The sequence below is a fragment of the Mirounga leonina genome, unplaced genomic scaffold, assembly GCF_011800145.1.
Source record: "Mirounga leonina isolate KUSES-001 unplaced genomic scaffold, KU_Mleo_1.0 Mir_126, whole genome shotgun sequence".
NCBI lineage: Eukaryota > Metazoa > Chordata > Mammalia > Carnivora > Phocidae > Mirounga > Mirounga leonina.
The window spans coordinates 33,946,973-33,968,395 of record NW_023270314.1 but is presented as its reverse complement, the minus strand read 5'-3'; the positions used below and the strand labels follow the sequence as shown (position 1 = coordinate 33,968,395).

Here is a 21,423-nt window from a genome sequence, read left to right as displayed (position 1 = left end):
CATCACAAGGTGATAAAATGCCAAGGGAGGGGAGAGGAAAAGATGCAATATTTAAATATTTAAGGGTTTTGTCAGTTTATAAAGTGCTAGTAGATAAAAGCAACTTGAAATGGTCACCAGTTTCTTAGGTATCCTACCTTTTCTTTAAGATAAAAAAAAAACCCTTGAACTATCAGGATTCCTTGGGAGGGCTTGGTAATATATGTGTTTCGACAGTATACAACTGAACAAGAGCTCATTGTAACTGATTTAAAAATACACAAACAAGTTGCCATAAATGGAGCAGTCAAGTAAATAACTCTGTGGCCAGTTTCTGTTATCTCTGCCTTAAAAACAGAAGCAGCTGAGGAGAAGCGCCTTTTTTAAGCGATTGTTTTAAAGTGGCGGAGACAAAAATTCGTGGCTCTGCTGGTAGACTAATTTGGAAACACTGATTCAAACAACAGGATTTGTAATTCAAATACACTCTCTGTTGGCCAATACGGATACCAGTTTTGAAGACTGTTCCTAAACAGTTGCAACCGTAGAGCCCCTCTGGCCTTCGGATTGTGTGGGGACTTGAGGGAGGGTGGGCAGGGAGCTTTCAAGGTTACCGCTTTCCTCTGTGGACCTGTGAAATTAACCATGAAGGCCTAGGTCAGATTTCCTTTTTCCTATTTCATTCTGTGTGGGCTTCCTCAGGGAAGTCATCCGCTGAACAATATCTAGAGGACGAAAGCGCAGTTAGGGACTTAAATCAAATCCTAAGCTATATGGTATCATTATGATAAAGACGGTATCAGAGGACTAATGCTTTCAGCCAGGTGGATCCTTTTAGAAACAGCTTTTAAAGGAGAGCTACACATTAGCTAAGGCCACAGAACCCTCCCAAACTACAAACCCTGGCAACACCTATCAGTATTAAATGTCAGCCATTGTAAGTGTGCTTCCTCTAAGGCAGTTACTTGTAAATACTGTTTGTTACAATTTCAACAGGTACTGTCAGCTTTATTGCCTATTGTCTGTGTTTTTAGCGATGAAGCACTTTGGAGAGAGTTAAAAAGCTTTCTACTAATGTTCACTCTCAATGCAACAGACTTTTCGCCTGGTCTGCAAGGCATTGTTATTGTCAAGGGTGAATTTAGGCAGGATGGGGAGCAAGGCCCCCAGCCAGCACCCTTTTGTTTCAGCCAAGTGGAATATTCATTGCTTGCAGATCACACTTGAGGGGAGGCTGAGAAAGGAAGCCCAGAAATTCACAGGACTTGGTTTCCTCACCCCATCCTGGTCTCTGCTGTACTGTAACCTCCTCAGAGGGGCCTTCTCCAGCCCTCCTAATGCCCCAAATCACCTCTCCCTCTGGTTTGTGCTATTTGTCTTCATAGCTCTTAGCTTTGCTTGACATGATGTGGCTGTTTGTTCACGTTTGCTGGCTTTCTCCTCCCCCCAGAAGGCGGAGACTTTCGGGATTCGCTACTATATTCTCAGCATCTAGAATCATCCCTGGCGCATAGCAGACAAGCTCAATAAACATGAGTTAAATGAACCAATGGGTTTTGGACATTCTTCTCAGGCCCTCACGGATATACCATACTTGTACAAGTAAGTCTGTTTCTAACCTAAAACCATACTGAACTGCAACGTCCTAATAGAAGAGACTATGATAGAAAATCAGAAAAATGCCAAGGGCAAAGAAAGAAAGGGGCAGCACTTTGTTTGCCAAATGCCTGCCAGCTCTGTTGGATCTGGAAGAAAGAGATAAAAATACAAAATAGAAGGAAAACCTTGGTGCTGTTTCTTCTCCTGTGATTTGTATACAGTGACCTTGAGGTCTTTTCCTTGTCTCTGTTTTTTCGTTTGTAAAACAGACCTGCTTTTTAGTTTTACGAGGAAGAGTTGCTCTTGGTCTCAGACATTGGGAAGAATTTGTATCTAAATACCAGAAATCTAGGAAGAGTCTATTTAAAGGATTGGATATCTTGAAGTTTCTTTTTTTTTTTTTTAAGATTTTATTTATTTATGTGACACAGAGAGACACAGCGAGAGAGGGAACAGAAGCAGGGGGAGTGGGAGAGGGAGAAGCAGGCTTCCCGCCGAGCAGGGAGCCCGATGTGGGGCTTGATCCCAGGACCCTGAGATCATGACCTGAGCCGAAGGCAGTCGCTTAACCGACTGAGCCACCCAGGCGCCCCATGTCTTGAAGTTTCTTAACAGAAAAGAGAGATCAAGGGCTCTAATGTTCATCAAGTGGCACCTCACTGAATACATCTGAGGGGCAGTTGGCATAATATTAAGCGGGGTGCAGGCTTCAGTCTTCAGTGACCCCACAGTCTAGGACACCAGTTTGGCCGTTCTGACCATATATAGATAGGTAACTGAAAGAATCTCAAAATACACTTGTATGTATGATGTAATTTCTAATTAAAAGGACTTTTAAAATAAAAAAAAGAATCACAAAGTCACACAAGTAGACAATAGAGTTGACAACAACCTGTGGGATCCTACATCTTGTCTGGATAAAAAAAAAATGAGATCCAGAGGAATAATCACAATAATTCATCATGCTCGTTACGAAATTTGTTACCACTGAAGGTCTATGTAAAATGGTTTCTTTTTCCTGTTCATTTTAAACATTTCTATTGTACCTCAGATTGGGCAATATACCCACCCCGGTGGGTTCCTGCACATTTGCAGATTCTAGTTACCCTAGGCTGAGTCTGATGCACCCCCAGGGAAGGGCCCTGAGGCAGATACCAGTTCTTCCTAGAGTTAACAGGCATTGCAGTGTTTTATAACAGGTTTCAGTTTCTCTAGGCCTCCAATTACTTTCTTCGCCCTTTGATTATATTTAAAGCAATGTGATGCGAGAGCACTGGTTCTTTAACATTTTCTGCACCCAATCCCTCTTTAGATTGACTACTCCAATCTTCCCAGCTGTCTGTCCCCTCCCCCCACCCAGACGGCCTTTGTGAGTGATGAAACTCCTCCCGTCCAAGTACCCAGAGGCCCTGGGCTTGCGGTGAGGAGACTTCAATGTCTGTTATGTCTGTTCTCTGTCACTCACTCACTCCCTGACATTGGGGTAGATCACTTCTCTAAGGTATTCGCTTTCTTCATTTCTAAAAGTGCTAGTGTTCGGGCGAGGTCAATGGTTAGAACTTCTGAGGAGGGAACACAATCCATTCTTTTTAACTCACATAAGAATCTCAGTGTAGAACCAGATGAAGTTCACCTGCTCTGTGGCAGCTCTGGGTTGGTCTCTTCCCCAACCCCTCCCGCAATACCTCCCCCCGGCACCACGCCCCATGCTTCCAGGTCGGCCCCTCAGTCTCCCTCCCCTCAAACTAGATGCCCCCAGAGGCTCCACCAGTTCTAGTATTTTCTGAGTCTCTTAAAACTCAATGGCTGCTTAGGACACTAATGCTGGATTGGTGTTTCTAGCTGCGCTGTCTTGAGTCTACAGTCTAAGCTGGGGGTGGGGGGGAGAAAAAGGGGTCAGGTCCTTTCATTTCACTCTTGCTCAGGGTTGTAACTTCTTTTTTTTTTTAAGATTTTATTTATTTATTTTACAGAGAGACAGTGAGAGAGAGGGAACACAAACAGGGGGAGTGGGAGAGGGAGAAGCAGGCCTCCCACTGAGCAGGGAGCCCGATGTGGGGCTCGATCCCAGGACCCTGGGACCATGACCTGAGCTGAAGGCAGACGCTTAACAACTGAGCCACCCAGGTGCCCCAGGGTTGTAACTTCTAGTAAACAACAGCAGCTGTCTTTGCCTACCGCACTCCCTCTCCCAACTTTTCTGGAATACCCCTTCCCCACCCCAGGAAGTGTTTGTTATTTTTCATGGACAGATAATTACACTAATAATATTCAAGCACCTTGACCTTAAGTTCTTCACCATTCTCTACTTCTGTAGATCTGTGGCTCAATACAAACATTCTTAAGACTTCACTACCAAAGTGTTAAGGAATGAAGAATAAATCTTCCAATAAATATTGAGAGATCTACACATGAAGGAAATCCAAAATATATTAAGATTCAAAACCCAATATATAGTATGATCGCACTGTTATAACTAATAATTTAAAGGCTAGTATATGCCTAGCAAAACTATTTAGAGGAATATAAATACCAAACCATTAGTATGTTCTCTAGGGGAAGGCAGATTATAGGAAAGCTATCACTTTTTAATTTATATTTGTAAAGTAAATGTATTTTCCTATTTTCACGTTACTTATAACCTTTTTCTATTTACAATGATCAGATAAAACTTTTACAGTTTAAGAAACAATAAAGAAAATATACTACAATATTAACATAAGGAAGAAAATCTCAGAAGCAGAAAGTGATGCTCCTGATGTAATTATTAGTTGATATGGGAAAATACATAAACTCATCATTCCTCTCCCTGTATCTTCCTCTCAATCACAAACTTTAATAGTGAAATCTCCGCTACATTTATTTACAATACTTTGGGAAGGGGTGACCAGACCCACATTTGCAAGGAGTCCGATGGATTGGCTCAGGAGCCGCTCCCATTGATGCCTCCTATACTCACCTGTTGACTCACTGAGATATTCTTTGGTTGATTCAAAAGGGATCTGTTGAACAGCATTGTTAGACCTAGGCCCTCCCCTTAAGTTAAGGATTTCACATTCTATTTATATCTTGATTTATTTCCAAAAGTCTCAGAAAAAAATATACAAGATGAGTGGGGAAAATAATTTCATTTTTCAGAATATGTAACAAATCATGATACATTGTGATTATACTACAGTAGAGGCGTGGTTACAATTATAATCCAGCAATAAGAGGAAATGTTGATCAATCAATTCTGGCTAGGAGGTGAAGGTCAAGGAAGTGGGAAGGTGGGGTAAGCTTTGATCCAGGTCTTTAAGGATTGGAAGTAGTTGATCATGGTAATTCTTGGAGTGGAGCTGGGGGAGGGAACAGGACCCAGGCCAGACTGAACCAATTAAAGCTTGAGAAGAGTGAGCAGCTCTTAGTAAACCCATGATAAATGTGACAGGAGGACAGGAAGATAGGAGTGAGGGGCCGGAGACTGTGCCCAAAGGAAGGCAGGACCTCTAAGCTACTCTAGGGCCTACGGGAGCCACAGAAGTTAAAGAAGAGTGACATGATTGTATCTATGCCCTAATTAGAGGGAGGGCAGAGAGCAGTGCAGAGAAACTCGAAGGGAAGAATGTAGAAGCTGCCTCAGTAGTCGAGGACAGAGAAGACAAGACAGTGTGTCTGACGGTGAAGGAACTGGCCTTGTGGTGGCCCAGTGTGTATGCTGGGGGTTAGGGTGGCAGATGGGGTGCAGACCTTCCTAAGTGAATCAGCATTCCCATTGTTTACTTGAAAGACAACCGAAAGTTTAGCCCTCATGTGAGCTCTAACTTGAAACTGCAAATACTTTTCACTGCCCATGGGAGACAAAGGATTTACATATTTCTCTTTTTCTTTTTTAATCTCCACATCCAACAGGGGCTTGAACTCAAGACCCAGAGATCAAGAGTCAAGGCCCTACCAGTTGAGCCAGCCAGGCACCGAGGATTTTCCCTCTTTCATTCCTTCCCTTCCCTTCCCTTCCCTTCCCTTCCCTTCCCTTCCAGGTTTATTTATTTATTTGAGGGGGGAAGAGAGGGAGAGAAGCAGACTCCCCACTGAGCCGGATCCCACAACTCTGAGATCATGACCTGAACTGAAATCAAGAGTTGGACGCTCAACCGATTGAGCCACCCAGGTGCCCCAGGATTTACATTTCTAGGCTCATCCCTTATCTTCCTGTTGATATTCACCTTTAAAACATAGTACTTACATCCTCTAGTGTTAAAGAACTCAGGGTCCATCATTGTGAAAGGAACAGGTACCTTCAGGTTGGAAGGTTGTCTATGTAGAAGACCCAGGTCCGACTACAGAGGTCAAGATGGCATTGAAAATTAACATTGGTGTGTGAAGTGGGGGTCTACAATCTAAGTTTGTGTTTTATACAAAACATCTAAATAATAGGTATTGCTTTGTCTTAAACTTTAAAAATATGGAGTATTTGCTGCTTTATTTCATGAACTACATGTGCAAAGCTATTTTGCTCGCCTGTGTATTTTCTTATGCTATTTAAACTCTCAACCACCCAAAATGGTTGACTCTCCACAAGGGAGAATCTGGACCAACAAAGGCATGCCAACTTTTAACACTTACTGTATGCTGTAACTAATCAAGGTGTTCTTAGAGAGGTGTCAGCAAAGAATTAGTTCAAGCAGCCAGAAGCCTCTTGCCAAAAAGAAAAAGGTCAGCAAAGCTTTCCATAACATTTCTTTATCTTATCTGAGATCCCAAGTCCCTTTCTGCAACCGTGGGAATTTAAACAAAGTGATTTTGTGGTGGAGACTGGTTCATAAGCTTTAACTAGGTTGTGCCAGGGACAGGATCTGGGATTCAAATTGTTCTATTGGTCCTGAATCACATAGTTCTAGATGAGTAACTGTCTTTGGATACAAGTTACATTTAAGATTTCCTTTCTGCTTCATGCTTGTAGCAGTCGTCTCTTCAACACTGAGTTTACACTGAATTATAGAGGGGCAAAGGCTAGGGAGCTTTTCCGTTTTGCCCAGTGATAGATACACAGGCCTGGTATATTAGACACTTTGCCTAGGACCTACGGGATTCTCAGTAAATATTTGTTGAGTGTCTTGTTCACATTTGATTCTCCACAGAACCTGACACAGACCTTGCCCATACTAAGTACTCCTTTTTATATCTCAATGATCAGTCTGTTGTTTTAATTTTTATTTAGTTTTTTTTTAAGTGTATCAACTAATTTGAGGTTAATTTCCCAGTTTCAATATTTAAAGTAGTCTCATGAAATTTATCACTTAGGGTATTTATTCTTTTTGGCTTCTGAGATCTGATAGGAACGAACTGGCTCACTTGAAATCTCCTTAGAAAGCTCAAATTTCTAAATCCTGTGCTCCACCCACCTCCAAACCAACATCCTACCTCCTCTGTCTCTTCCCAGTCTCCTGATGGTACCACCAATACTCCGAGTAAGCCGCAAACCAATCAGCCCAGAGCCTCCCTCACTCCAGGTGCCCTCCTTCTTGCCTACCCTCACTGGGTTATTTATCAGATCTTTGTGTCTTTCCAGTTTTCCGGGTTGACCTGTCCCTCCTCCCTCTGTGGCTGTGCCCCCCCAACCCCGGGGGGTACCACGCAGCCTGACTCACATCTCCCCGCCCTCTCATCTCTACCATCCCTTCTTCACGGTTTGCCCAACACCTCCATGGGTTCTTCACGATGAAGGCACCTGCCCCCTTCTGTTATGTCACAGGACGGGGCAGAGTAGATGTTACTTGCTGGAGTAGATGTTGGTTAAATACAGTTAACTTTGGCCAGGTGCAGAAAGCAGGGCTCCAGGACCAGACCCCTCTCCAGTCAGATGCAGAAGTACCACAGCCCGGAGCGTTCCGGGCTGTGGTTCCATAAGCAAAACGGCCGGATCCAACACCCATTCACACTGCTTCACACTCCAGCCTTTAAGACACAACCAAATCATTAACAGCCTGCTGTGAACCACATTGAAGAAGAATTTTTAAGACATAAAAATCAATGTAAAGTGATAGGAGATCTATAACGTCAGCCTTGGGGTGTGTGGAGTAGTGAAATTGGAAGTTAGGTTAGTCAGAGACAAAGCACAATCCCGGGCTAAAGGTGGGAATGGCTGATAGAAAAAGAGAAAAAAAACAGGAATGTCAAAGGAAAAGCTGGGTGTGCTTTCTCCAAAGATGATCATGGTGAAGAAGCTGTTTGTAAGGGATAAGAGTAAGGTCTCAGTGGATCTGGAGACTGCAAATATCCTTAGCCCCCTTCAGGGAAAGAGAGCACTGAGTACTTGGAATAGGGCCTGCCTCTCAGTGAATTCAGTAACTTTAAACCATGGTGGAATCAGGGTAGAATGAGGAGTCAAGTGTGAGAATTGTGTGCCATCTGACAAACAGTGGGATGTGACTATATTTTCGATGGTGATATATTGAGGAAGAACACTATCATGCCAAATGAACCTCATTACTGTTGTTATTATTATTATTATTATTATTATAGCAGTCATAACTTAAGGAGCACTCATTTTCTGGGCACTGTGCTAAATCCTGTACAAATATCTTTTTAAAAATCCCTGCAACACCATCTGGTAGATCTTAGATTCTTCATGTTACAAAAAGAGAAAAGTAAGGCAACTTGCTCCGCCATCGAATCATCCGCGAGTTAGTACAAGAGCCTAGATTCAAAACCCGATCTGACATCAAAGCTTATCGTCTGAAACCACAATGTTATTTGTTTTTAAAGCAGAGTTTCTTAGAAATAGCAAAATAAAATGCTTTGCTTTCCCCAGCTTGTCCCCCAGCAACATCATCAGAAAGTAGGAAGAAAATTCTAGAAGTTTTAAATATCATGCTCTTCTGGAGAGAAATGAAGCAGTAATTGTCAGTCAAGGGGAGCTCAATGAACATCTTAGCCTTGGGGCCCCTAGGACCAAAGAGTTGTGCGCCTCAAAGGAGCTGGACCCCCCAGCCCCCAACCCTGCAGATTGCCAAAGGAGAGCATCAGCTTTCTGAAGCAGTTCACTGCACCATTTTAATTTCTACAGATACAACATCATTTTATTGTCCACATACAACAAAACTGGCCTGTTTTTGAAGATCATACATATAACAGTTGCTCTGTTGCCTATTAGTCATTCCCAGTATCAGGACGTACTAAGCTCTTATGCAAATGAGGCTTTCATTCTCGGGTGGGCTCAGCAGCCCCACCATCACCTCCTCCACTTAAAGGCAGATTATGCTGAACAAAGAACAAGCCATGAGAATGTTTCAGTTTCTAAGTCTGTGGGTGACACATTCTACTGAATGCATCTCATGCGGCATCCCCAAGACAAAAGGCACTGAAGTAATGCGGCCATTAATAAAATTGTCAGACAAAATTGATTACACTGCAACTCCCAGAACATAATACATTATGATATGTGTGTGTGTGTGTATATATTATTTTTGTAAAGATTTTATTTATTCATTTGAGACACAGAGATAGAGAGAGCATGAGCAGGGGAAGAGGCAGAGGCAGAGGGAGAAGCAGGCTCCCCGCTGAGCAGGGAGCCCGATGCGGGGCTCAATCCCAGGACTCTGGGATCATGACCTGAGCCGAAGGCAGACACTTAACTGACTGAGCCACCCAGGCATCTCCAATTTTTTTTTTTTAAATTAAGGTCGTTCAGTTCAATTGCAGCAAATGAAAAATGAAGACAACAGAATTACTAATCTGACTGGCAGCATTTCTGGGTGATTCTAATTGCCACTATGTCCCCCAACAAAGATTTCTTGCAGACGACCCCAGATAACAGGAGACTATTAGGACTCCTATTACATCACAGAGGTTTGTAAAGACAATCTGCTTCCTACTGAAGGGCAAACATTTTTACTTAAATGCTACTTCCAGTTTAAGACTGCTGACTGCATTACTGCTTATGTAATGGACCATATCACAGTCCCATTATTGACCATTTCTGAATCTTTAGCTTCTCTTTTAATAGATTCTAACAAGACTCTAGGAATCTTTGAAATGCTTCTCTCTTCCTTTTGGAAAAGTCCATTTGAAAGGGGGAGCAATTTAGTGAAGACTGAAAGTATCATTAGAAAATAATTTTATGAAATATCATGTTTTGGGTCGGAAGAATCAAGTCTTTTGAAAGAATCCAATGATATGGTTAAACAACTTCTTCAAATGGAGCCACTACTCCAAAGATAAAAGAGGAGGGCAATTCCCGTGTGAGCAACACTTATGACCACTTCCTTGTCTTTCCAAGAACCTTTAAAATGACTTTCTCGAATATGCAACTGTCTGATGCCTAAGAAGAGCTTTCATGAAGTGCACTATTTTTTTTTTGCACAATCAGGCATATTAAAATCTACAGAAAACTGTTTGTCACTCTGTTTCTCATGCTTAATTAAGAGAGTTCTTAGAATAAATATGATGATGGCATACATAAATATTTGGAATTCTTGAAAGCCTGTAATGGGAACGTCTCGGCATTATGATGCTGATGCTGTGTAATAACAAATTTATTTTATAGTAGAATTACAAAGGGAGAAAGAATTCCAGATGACCACTAGTGTGCAGCTAGACTGCACATTTTCTGGACATTGTAAGGATATTATTCACTGTCACCATCAACACTGCCAGGAGAAATTAGGAGAGAGTGGGCTGGGGCCTCAGCCGCATGAGTCCCAGGAGCCTGCCAACAGGTATGGCAGCCAGGACCGACATTGGGTAGATTCCTGGTGGCAGTCTTTGTTTTGAGTAGGGGAGGAACTAACAATTAATTTACAGACTGGCCTGGGAATGAGTGGACATATACAGTTTTGTAAATTTTTCCCCAGATGGTCTTACATCTTAGATAGTTCTTAAAGGCAAAATATAGGGACTACTTCACCAAGGTACTTAAAAAGTACGATTTAAAAAAAATTATCTGCCTCTCTGCTCCTTTGTATTTCCAACTATCAGGGACCCACATTGTGCACTGGAATGTATTTTTAGGGCAGATGGGGGGAAAGGGCCACGTTTCAGATGTCTCTTTTCTCTATTTCTTTCCTTCGCTGTAAGGTTTTCTTTATGGACCTTTCAGTCTTCGGTTTCCATAACCTCCTAATGCAAAACAGGCTAAGAAGAGCAATGAATGTAACAAACCACATGTTGCTTTGCCTTTTTTCTTTCTTTCTTTCCTTTTTTTGGGGGGGGGAGGGAGGAGGAAAAATCCGGCTTCCAAGAAGAGTATGCAACTTAGCAGTTAACTGAAATTAAAGATGTTTTAAAGATTTCTTAACCCCAGTCTTGGCCATCTTGTAATATTTTAAAATATAAACTGGAAACATATGATTATGATAAACTCTGAAGCAAACAGAAGATGTTAAGACCATGGATAATGGTTTACAAAATTAATTTTGACTTATGGGCCAATATGAATATTTTCACCTACACCAAAGATAAGAGACACAATGAAAAATTAACTTTAAGGATTTCACTGTGAACTCGACACTAGTACATTCTGAACCCTGGATTAACAATCTATATCAGGGCTTCCACAGACTTGCATAAATTATTCAAAAATTTTATGGCTCAATTCAGCTGTCAAAGAGAAGAGCCTTTTGACAACACTTCACACCTGTTACTTATCTAGTAAAGGCCTGGGCTGAGTTACTCCCACCTGGGATGAGCATGTCCAGACTTCCCTCACACTCATTTTCTACAGGCGACAGATTCTTTGGAGCGTTGGGTAGTAAAGAAATTAAGACACACTAAAACCCCTGGAATTTTCCCCCAACAGATGATCACAATGCAGATCTTAACTAAAGTAACGACTGAGAAAGGAGCACAGGTCTCACAATACCATCACAAGAGATGGTCTTATTTACAGCTCTTTCACGCAACACATACACGCAAAACAAAAAATTAAGAGCCACTGACGTCATTATCTGTTCTGAAGAAAGGACTAGACAACCAAACATAAATTAAAAGTAACAGAAATTCTGCAAGGTAATTTTTCTTCTGGGTCTTATGCTTGTAGGAAATGTGAATGCCCCAAACCAAAACATATCAGAATATTCCCAGCTGCTGGGTAATTCTCAGCTGTGGGCATCTCTGATTGACCCCCACACCTTCTTCATACCTTAACTCAACTCACTTAATAGAGAGGTGAAGGCTAGGTCACGTCTGAGGTTCCTGCAACTTCCACAAATCCCTCTCCATGGTCCTCCCCTCATCTGTCTGCTTGTAATTCAAAAGGGAGTTCTGGTTAGTTAATTATGTGACACAGGGGATTCTTGGGGAAGAAGAGGTTTGAGACAAACATCTAGTTTAAATTCTGAGTCCACGACAAAAAAACAGAAACAAAACCCCACTTCCTCACAAAAACCATACGTGGATTTTAGAAGTTCCAAAATACTAATCCCATTGAAATATAAATTCTGTTGATGGTTTTCCATAAAGGGAAATGAGATGCAAAGGAAAGTGGGGTCTTAGGGAAAGTCTACATCATACAAGATGAGGGTACTTAAAAAGCAAGGGATGGGAACACTTGAACGCAGATTTCTGAAAACAGAGCCAGGATCAGCTCAGAGGCGCGTCTCCTGGACAGGAGTCCTGGGCCTGGGGCCAGGAGAGCAAACCTCTCGTTCAGGGAAATTTGGTGGGCAGAGTGGGAAAACTGCTCCGTTATAATTCAAGTGTCTTTACAGAGAATATTCTGACGAGGAACAAAAGGGTACCTGCCTCCAAAAAAGCACACTGAGTGGGCAGAAAATAAGAACAGTCACTCTGGAACTGATTCCACAGACGGGTTACATCCCCCACTGGGGGGCATCGAGCTGGGCAGGGACGGGAGGGAGCTATGCTAATGTGACCTGGACTCTGTGGAAAATACTGAATAAGGTTTGTATTCGTGAGGACTCTAAGGTTGCAAGTAACAGAAACAAAACTAATTTGAGGAGGCAAAGTGATAGTTTACTGGAAGGATACCGAAGTGTCTCAGAAAGCACATGGCAGGAATGTGGCTGAGCCTCCGAAAATGGCCACGGTTCAGAAATGGAGTCCCTCAGACGTCTAAACAATATTCGTCCTCCGTTTTCTGTCTCTGCTTCTTTCTGGTTAACACCTGCGTTTTGCAAAACAGGACTTTGTGGCTCCTCAGTCTATGAGGTTAAGAAATGGCCACCTCCCAGGTTTTGGGGTAAGAATCCAACATGACTGCATGGCTGCCAAGGGTCCACCCTTGACCATGTATCCATGGGGATAGATGGATTTGGATTTGGGTGTCTGTGTTTTGTAGGTTGCCAGCCAGTAATTCCCAGCGAAGGTGGAACTGTCTTGTCCTGCACAGATACTCAAAAACGTCTGTTCAATGGATTAAAAATTCTACTTGTAGAATGGGGAAGAGTGCTTGCATTAGATATTATGGATGGGAATTAGGTTATCCATACCATTGGTGATTAAACAGCAACTGATGCCAAGCTGGCTGGCAATCTCCTGGAAAGCCTTAAGATATACACATGCAGGTCACCTGGGGGGCTCAGTTGGTTAAGTGACCGACTCCTGATTTCAGCTCAGGTCATGATTTCAGGGTTGTGAGATCAAGCCTGAGTGGAGCTCTGTGCTGGGCATGGAGCCTGCTTAAGATTCTCTCTCTCTCCCTCTGCCCCTCCCTACCCCTGCTTGGATTCTCTCTCTCTCTCTCTCTCCTAAAAATAAATAAAGATATACAGATGCCTAGACCATATCCCCATGGATTTTGATTCAGTAAGTGTGAGGTAGGACCCAGAAATCTGCATTTCATACTGTCTCCCTAGGTAATTGCAATTTGTAACTAGGTTTAGGAACCACTGAACTATAGGACACCACTTTGGTTTGCTGGCTCTCCTAAGACAATGGTAAATTTGTGGAATGAGAATGAGGAGCTACTTTAAGTTTTCATTGAGTAGTCAATGGAAAACTCTACCTGGACCCTACAAGGTCTTTGACACTGCTCGTGAAGCAGCCATGCTGATGAGTGAACCTCAGATCTCTTTCTGAAAAGTTCTGAAAGGATAAATGCCATTTTAGGGATGTGACCCACTTCAGTTAAGATGTCTTTCTCAAGTGAAAGTTAACTTCTCTTTTATTATATTAAGTGAAACTATTCTTTTGGTGTGGCTGTGCTGCTGGTTTTAATCCACAAAACCTTTGAAGAACTATGGTTTCTCATGAATCTTTGTAGAATGGGTTAAAAAAACCCCATGAAATGAGAAATGTAAAGCCATTATTTTGAGGACATGCAATGCTTAATTTTGATTATGCATCGTTTTTGTAATTTCAGCACATTTCCTATGCATAAACTGCACTTTCCTGAAGCTTTTGAGGCAAGTGCTGTTCCCATTGATGTAAATTAACTGCTGTCCACCAGTTAACCGTTTTATTGCATGGGAGAATTTTCTGCAGCTATTATTATATTACTGTAAGGAAGACTTCAGGAGGAACTAACATCCCTTCCCCATCACACCATCACTGAAGGTTGTGTCGGGCTGAGCAGGCAGCAGAACATAAATGATGTTGATGGATATTTCGAAAGCCAGCACATCTGTGTTGATTTAATGCGGAGAAAGACAAGATGACTATGGCTAGTCATGTGATAGATGATATGTAAGCTTATCACCGGGCTGAATCGCAGTATTGACAGTATTAATTTTTCCTCATTAGCCAGAGAACATGGTAAATACATATCTGAGGATACACAGTAGGATTAGATTACAATTCCTGTTCCCGTGTGATTTTTATCAGGGTATGAAATGCAATTATGTCAATCTCTTTGAATTAATCCGTCAATTTGTCACTTTGGGGTTTTACAAAAGTTAACTGTATAAACAAATGAAAGTGAAAGTATGTTTTAATGATGATTGAGAACAACTTTTTACTTTTTTTTTTTAAGAAAAACCATCAAATGGTAATAGTCCTTCTTTTGTACTGGTTATAGTGGAAAATGAAAAGTTTGGAGAATGTGGCTCTGAGCGAGGGAACAGGAAAAGGGGAAGGGGGTGGAATGTTGGCCCTGGACTAAGTTTTTTTATAAAGGATCCTCCATACTCATGCTGCTTAAGGGCACTATGAAGTTTATTATATGGCAATAATCTTAGCACAACATATTTTCCTGTTAGAATATCCTGTACCATTACCTTGAACTTTTTTGGCTTAAAACTGAAGTATGTCTGAACATTATGTGTAATGTAATTCCCACAAATGAGCTACTGTTTGGGGGGGGGAAGGCAAGTGGTAATAAATCTGTAATCCCTGCCACAGTTTTCAGGATAACCTTTATTGGTCTGGGCTCAACAGTTTTATACGTAGGTATAGAACATATGCCAAATTAGAAATGCGAAATCCATCAACGGATCTCATTGATACAGAACTGCTGCATAAATAGCTTTATTCTTCAGAGCTTTATGTATTTATTATTTAGAGAGCTATTATTAATAGCTTTACTGTTTATTTGTTGTTTGTTTAAAGGAACAACAATAGGGAGAGAAATCTGCTTTAGGTTAAACAACTGGGAATTATCTGCCTTCGAACACAGTTGGGCGGAGAAACACCAAAAACATTAAAAAAGGGAAAGGATTAACTCAGAGGGGGACTGGGTCCACTTTCAGGGCCCTAGGGAGGCTGTGGTGCTCCACCCTTGAGTCTGGGATGGAGAGGAGGACAGGGCTTGTCACTGTACTTCCGCCTCCGCTGACAACTGCTTAGAAGACCTGTACTCCTCTGGGCCTCAGTTTCTCATCCACAAAATGGAAGATGATCTCTGAGGTCTTTTGACTGTGATATCCTGTAATTCTCTGATTTCTTCACTTTAGAAAACCTAAGAATGGAGGTCAGCTGTATACCCAGGGGGCCATTTTAAACCAAGAGGCTATTTTAAAATTCACTGCTATACCCCAGAGGGTGAAGTAAAAGCAATTGCACGTACTCCCTTTGCAAGCGGCAGCCTGCTGGCGCTGAGCGTTGCTCTTACCGAGAAGACCACAGACAGGGATGCGCCTGGAAGTCTGAGAAGCCACACCAACCCCTTTTCGTCTTTTTGGGGTTTAGACAGTATGAAACTTCAAATGAAAGTTCCCAGGCATGTACCCTAAATTCTCTAACTCATCTGCAACTCCTTAGTCTGAAATGGAAAATTCTATTTTGGGAAACTGTCTAGAGATGCGTTTAGGCCAACATGAAGGAAAAGATGGAAAGCAAACTTGAACATAAAACACGGAAACTCTCACAGAACCGATGAAAAAGGAAAATGAAATTCTTTTCTTTAAAGCACACACTAGAATAAAGTTCTAAGGGACTCAAAAAGAATGTTCCCACAGCACCTGTCACTTCCCTACTATGTTCTGTTCACCCCTTAATTATTTGCCTGATGTCTGTGGTCTCTTTTGGGCTGGGAGACTTCTGAGGATGGCGAATATGACTGCTTTGCTCAGTCCTATATCCGGGAACTAGCCCAACACCCGCCAGGCAGAAAAGGACGGACAAAGGTTTGTTGAGTGACTGAGTGGCTGAATGATGAATGCAATTAATTTTACGAGAAGGATTATCCAAGATGTGGAACACTCAGGATATTAGAACGTCAATTTAAAAATGACCACCATTTGGGGCGCCTGGGTGGCTCAGTCGTTGGGCATCTGCCTTCGGCTCAGGTCATGATCCCAGGGTCCTGGGATCGAGCCCCGCATTGGGCTCCCTGCTCAGCGGGAAGCCTGCTTCTCCCTCTCCCACTCCCCCTGCTTGTGTTCCCCTCGCTGTGTCTCTCTCTGCAAATAAATAAATAAAATCTTAAAAAAAAAAAACGACCACCATTTATCCTATTTTTTTCTGCTTCCTGTTCTACCAATGACCTTCTTAAGAAATAATTCGTGCCTTTTGGTCTGAAAGATAATCACAATCATTTTTCAGGTGGAAAGCATAACATTTTCTTGAAAAATTCTTTAACTGGGTTTCATCTGTATTTCATTCCTGGTATAATTAATCTTTTAAAATGGGTAAACAAATGAATCCCCCAAATTGATGCTGTTTTCCCAAAAATCTTTATTGAGATGGGTACTTGCAAGGTCCGCATTTCCATAAGAAAGGGGCCCGTGTCCTACGTCCCTGTTATTACCCGAGAGCCTGAAAAACCTTTATTTACATGTCTAGCAATGACACAACCTGCTCCGTTAAGAGCTCTAATAAAAAGTTGTGTGATAAAAATGCCAAGGCCTGCTTATCTGAAAAGATCCTTCCTAGTTCAAAGGGTCAGTTTCACACCAGGGTCCCCAGTCTTATCAGCCGGCTCCTCAGAGCTTTGCCATTGTAAAACAAAGGATGCCTCCAGCTGGCATGACAATGGTCCGATCACCAGACACTTCAAAAGCAGCAGGCTCTGCACAGGGGATGCCCGGAGTTTGCCCCTCATTGGGATGTTTATACACACGTTCCAACAGCTCCTCGCACAACAAAGACCGGGCAGCCATAGTCAAGGGCACCGTGCTTGCAGAGTAGTCAGGGACGCTCTGTCCTTACCAGTAAAGCCAGGCGAAATCTTCAGTTAAACACCATTTATTCCATACACTGTGTTCTCAAAAGACAGGGTCTCAGTACTCTACCAGGGTGAGGAAGCTGCTGGGGTTAGGTGGCGGGGCGGGGGGGGGGGGGGGGGGAGGCTGTTCAGCTTCAGGGGTTGTGTCCTCAGCACATAATTAGAAAGAGGGAGAAGGAGAGAGAGAGAGAGAGAAGTATGCCCACAGATAACCCAGAATAATCTGCAGGTGTCCACGTGGATTTTGCAGATGGCGATAAAAATCAGATTAAAAGATGATATTGGCTTGCAAGATGCAAAGAGAAAGCCTGCAGTTGTGAGGTTAACAGAAAGAATTTATTGAATTCCCTCTGAGGGTCTGGCCTTGTGGGGGAGGCTCTGACCTGTTGGCTTTGTTTGTCTGACTGCCCTGAAAATCAGAAACAAATGCCTATTTTCCCAAATCAGGGTCCACGGGGGAAAAGGTATGGAAATCGGTATCTGTGAAAATGATTTAAAAGCGGACCTTTGAGATTCCCCAGCCTTTTCGGGGAGGTATGTATTAGAGACATCTATAAATAGGATTATTTCAAAGAAACTCAGGCACCTCGATGCGGGAAGCAGGACACTAACTGGGGAAAAGGAGGCTAAATGGGGATCTCTTCTGGATCAAAGGTTAAGTTATAAGGCTTTCTTTATTTTTCAAAGCTAGGGCCTGTACTTTGTACACTCTGGGATGCCAGGGGTGTTTTAAAAACAAGCAAACAACCTCCCATGATTATAGGGAATCCTTTGTACGTTGCAAAGAGCTTGGTGGCCTTGCTAAGGCCCCAAAAGACTGTGAGGGGTAGGCAACTAGAATCTGCCTATTTCTCCTTCATACAATCACTCTCCCCTCACTGGGGTTGTGCTTTTCTAGGACCCGTGCCTAGGTTCTTTTTAGGTTCCTGTCTGCTTCAACCCTAACAAGGTGCTAAATGCCCAACAAGATGGTTCCCCTTGTTCAGACAAAGTTCCCAGAGAGATGGATGGATCTTTTATGGTCAAGAAAGAATTTCAACATTTTAGTGTACCTATGACGCCTCCTTCCTCTATTTACAGTGCCTCCCCTGCCCTCTCTCCGGGGCACACTCCCGAGTGATTTATCTTCACAGCCCCTCTCCCCATCTGACAGATTCTTATTTTACATGATCATGTTGTCTGGCCCCTGGCCCTGCCCCCTGCACCACAAGGCATGTCAGCTCCACAAACAAAAGGATTTGTATCCATTTTGTTCACTGATGTCACTCCGGAACCTGGTGCATAGTAGGTACTCAATTAGTATTTGTTACATAAGCGCCTAGAAGAAGCTGTGCTGGGCATAAGAATTAGAGTAAGAGCTGCTCTTTGTCCTGAACTGACTCGTGATCTACTCTCGTTTATACACCTGCAATGCTTTCTTCAGTTTTTTGCCTCTCTCGCTCGCTCGCTCGCTCAAAGCTTTAATGTGTCTCTTTTAAAAAATGATTACACCATAAAACATGGATACAATCTCATTGTATATTAAGAAGCTATTCGATTTAGTATCCGCAGTAGTCCCCAGACTATAACCGTTCCAAAATACATTTGTTGCTTTTCAAAATCCTTTGAGGAGTCATCATTGCAATCAAATAGTCCAACAGTTGTATGGTATACAAATATATCCCCAAATCATGAAAAGTTAATGATCTAATAAAAGCAATTATTTTCAGGTTGCAGCAACTGAAACTATGTCTTCTATTCTGGGATTTAAGAACCTTTTATTTTCTGCATTTCATATCTTCCTCTGTGTGTTCCAGGAAACCATTAGATCCCCCACCAGATAGTTCTCTTATCTCCTGGTTCTTCGGCAGGAGAAGAAAGACCCTCGTCTTTTTTTTTTTTTTTTTTTTTCTGAATCTCTTGTCAGCGTTCTCATAAGAAATGGTTCTCCAAATACTGCTTAGTTACTGCCACAAAGAATGCTTTCACTAATGCATGCAGACCAACAGAAACACCTTGGGAAATCCAAGGGCTGATGAGCTAAAATTAAATCTGAACAATTTATCTATTACATGTTGTCAAAGGACTTATCAAACTGAAAGATCCATATTCCTAAAATAAAATGAAAACAAAGTTTCTTTGCCCATCCTAGCCGATGCCATTTTTTAAATTTAGTTTCACTGAAATCACAGGCATGTAGTTTAAAAATCAAACAATTCTAAAAGGCTTTTTTTGAAAAACATCAGTCCCTGTTTCTCTCTTGTTTTGCTTCCCCAAAGCAACCACGTTCATCTTTGTACTGATTCTTTTACTATTTATTTCCACTTATTCTAGATAGCAGAGAGATTACTACTTTGATTTTTTCTTTCTTTCTTTTCCTTCTTTTTAGATTTTATTTATATATTTATTTATTTATGAGCGAGAGCTCGTGAGCAGGGGGAGGGACAGTGGGACAGAGAGAATCCCAAGCAGGTTCCACACCCAGCACAGAGCCTGACACCGGGCTCCATCTCCTGACCCTGAGATCATGACCTGAACCAAAATCAAGAGTCAGACGCTTAACCGACTGAGCCACCCAGGTGTCTCTATCTGTTCATATTTCACCAAAAAGCTGATTGCAAGCTATCTGTATTTAGGATAGGGGAGGGAAAGGGAGCCTTTTGATTCTGTCTTCACTCCAAACTAAGATAATAGAGGTTGGGCTGTTTCTCTGGGGAACTCCCAAAGCCAGTATCTTTAGTTTGGTGTCATCTTTACCCCCTGATTCAGCTAACCAGATTCTCCACAGAAGGCTTTCCTGTCTATTGGGTGAAACCTGGATGAACCACATGGAAGCTAAAGGGAGGCATGTTACCTGACTGCTCTGGTTTTGGCTAGGTACCCCTCCCTCAACTGCCTCATAGGTGAGACAGGCTCTGTTCTACCCTCACCTAAGTGTAAGACTTCTTGAGCCTTTTGGGACTTCTGTGGTATAACACAGGTTGCTTCTTAACTTTCTCCACTTCTTTTTTTTTTTTTTAAAGATTTTATTCATTTATTTGACAGAGAGAGAGAGAGAACAAGTAGGCAGAGAGGCAGGCAGAGGGAGAGGGAGAAGCAGGCTTCCCGCTGAGCAGGGAGCCCGATGCGGGGCTCGATCCCAGGACCCCGGGATCATGACCTGAGCCGAAGGCAGCGGCTTAACCGACTGAGCCACCCAGGTGCTCCAACTTTCTCCACTTCTATATTAGGATCTGCTTCCTTGGGTCCTCTAGGTCGGTTCCTAATTACCCCGTTTCCAGCCTCCAAGTTTGTTACCTTCTTCTTTCCCATTCTCCTCACCTGTGTGGGTCATCTCCTTTTAAAAATTATTTACTGTCATTTTAGTGAAATTTTGAAAGAGGACAGAGCCAAATGTGTGTATCCAATCTGTCATCTTTAACCGGAGGTCCCTATTTCATTTCTTCCATGGGCTGGTTTGTAAGGCCATCCCCAACTATTAGCCTCACTGTCTCCTCCAAACTCAAGAACATCTTGCAGCCCCTGAGGTCTGAGTTTGAAGGGAGAGGAGAGGAATTTCAGTTGATAAAAGGCAAATGTGGCCTTTGATACTTAACCAGGCACTTAAGAAGAGTGGGGTATTTTCTTTGGTAGTCTAAAAGGTGTTTTTTTTCTACATAATAGATGGATTTCTTTCTGCACACCAGGCAGACATGAATGTCTGGAGTTTGGAGCGGGAATTAAAAAGTCTCAGGCTGTCTCTTCTGGACTTGAATTTGTAATTCTAAAAATAAGAGAATTTAAAATCCAGCCTAATACCATGCTTTCATTTCATTTGCATGAAATTGCTTTTTACTAAATATTGGCTAAATTAAAAGCATCAAACATTTTTGAGTATAGATATCATGATAACACTATGATTGCTTGCCTGTTAATGAGAATGATTTTTTGTACCCTGGAGAATTTCCCATTTTTTTCAACTGAAGTGTCTTTTCCTAATAAGTACCAACAATAAGTATACAACATGCTGAAATCCATATGTTGTGGATTTATTTTTTAACGATGCTAAGTTATTTAAGTTCCGACACTAACAACAGCTGCCTCTTAATTTGAAAATGTTAAAAATAGCTCAGTGGGCCTTAATTTTCCTATATTTGTTCTTGCATCTGTCTTCCAATTTTAAAACTAAAACACTATTGAATTTGCCAATATAAAAGTTAGAAGATGAATTTCAATCCTATTTTATTTAAAACTGAACTATATTTAACATGACCATCCCGTTAAATGATCTTGAAATTTATTTGGCAGCCATCTTCTGGGTGAGGGAGAAATAATGCATCTTATAT

General features: G+C 42.0%; 1 protein-coding gene across 5 annotated transcripts in view; it reads right to left on the bottom strand.

Annotated features, from left to right (window-relative positions):
* The window catches only part of PRICKLE1 (prickle planar cell polarity protein 1), a 109,479-nt gene that overhangs the window by 22,421 nt on the left and 65,635 nt on the right, over positions 1–21,423 (bottom strand). The gene's annotated exons all lie outside the window — the stretch shown is intronic.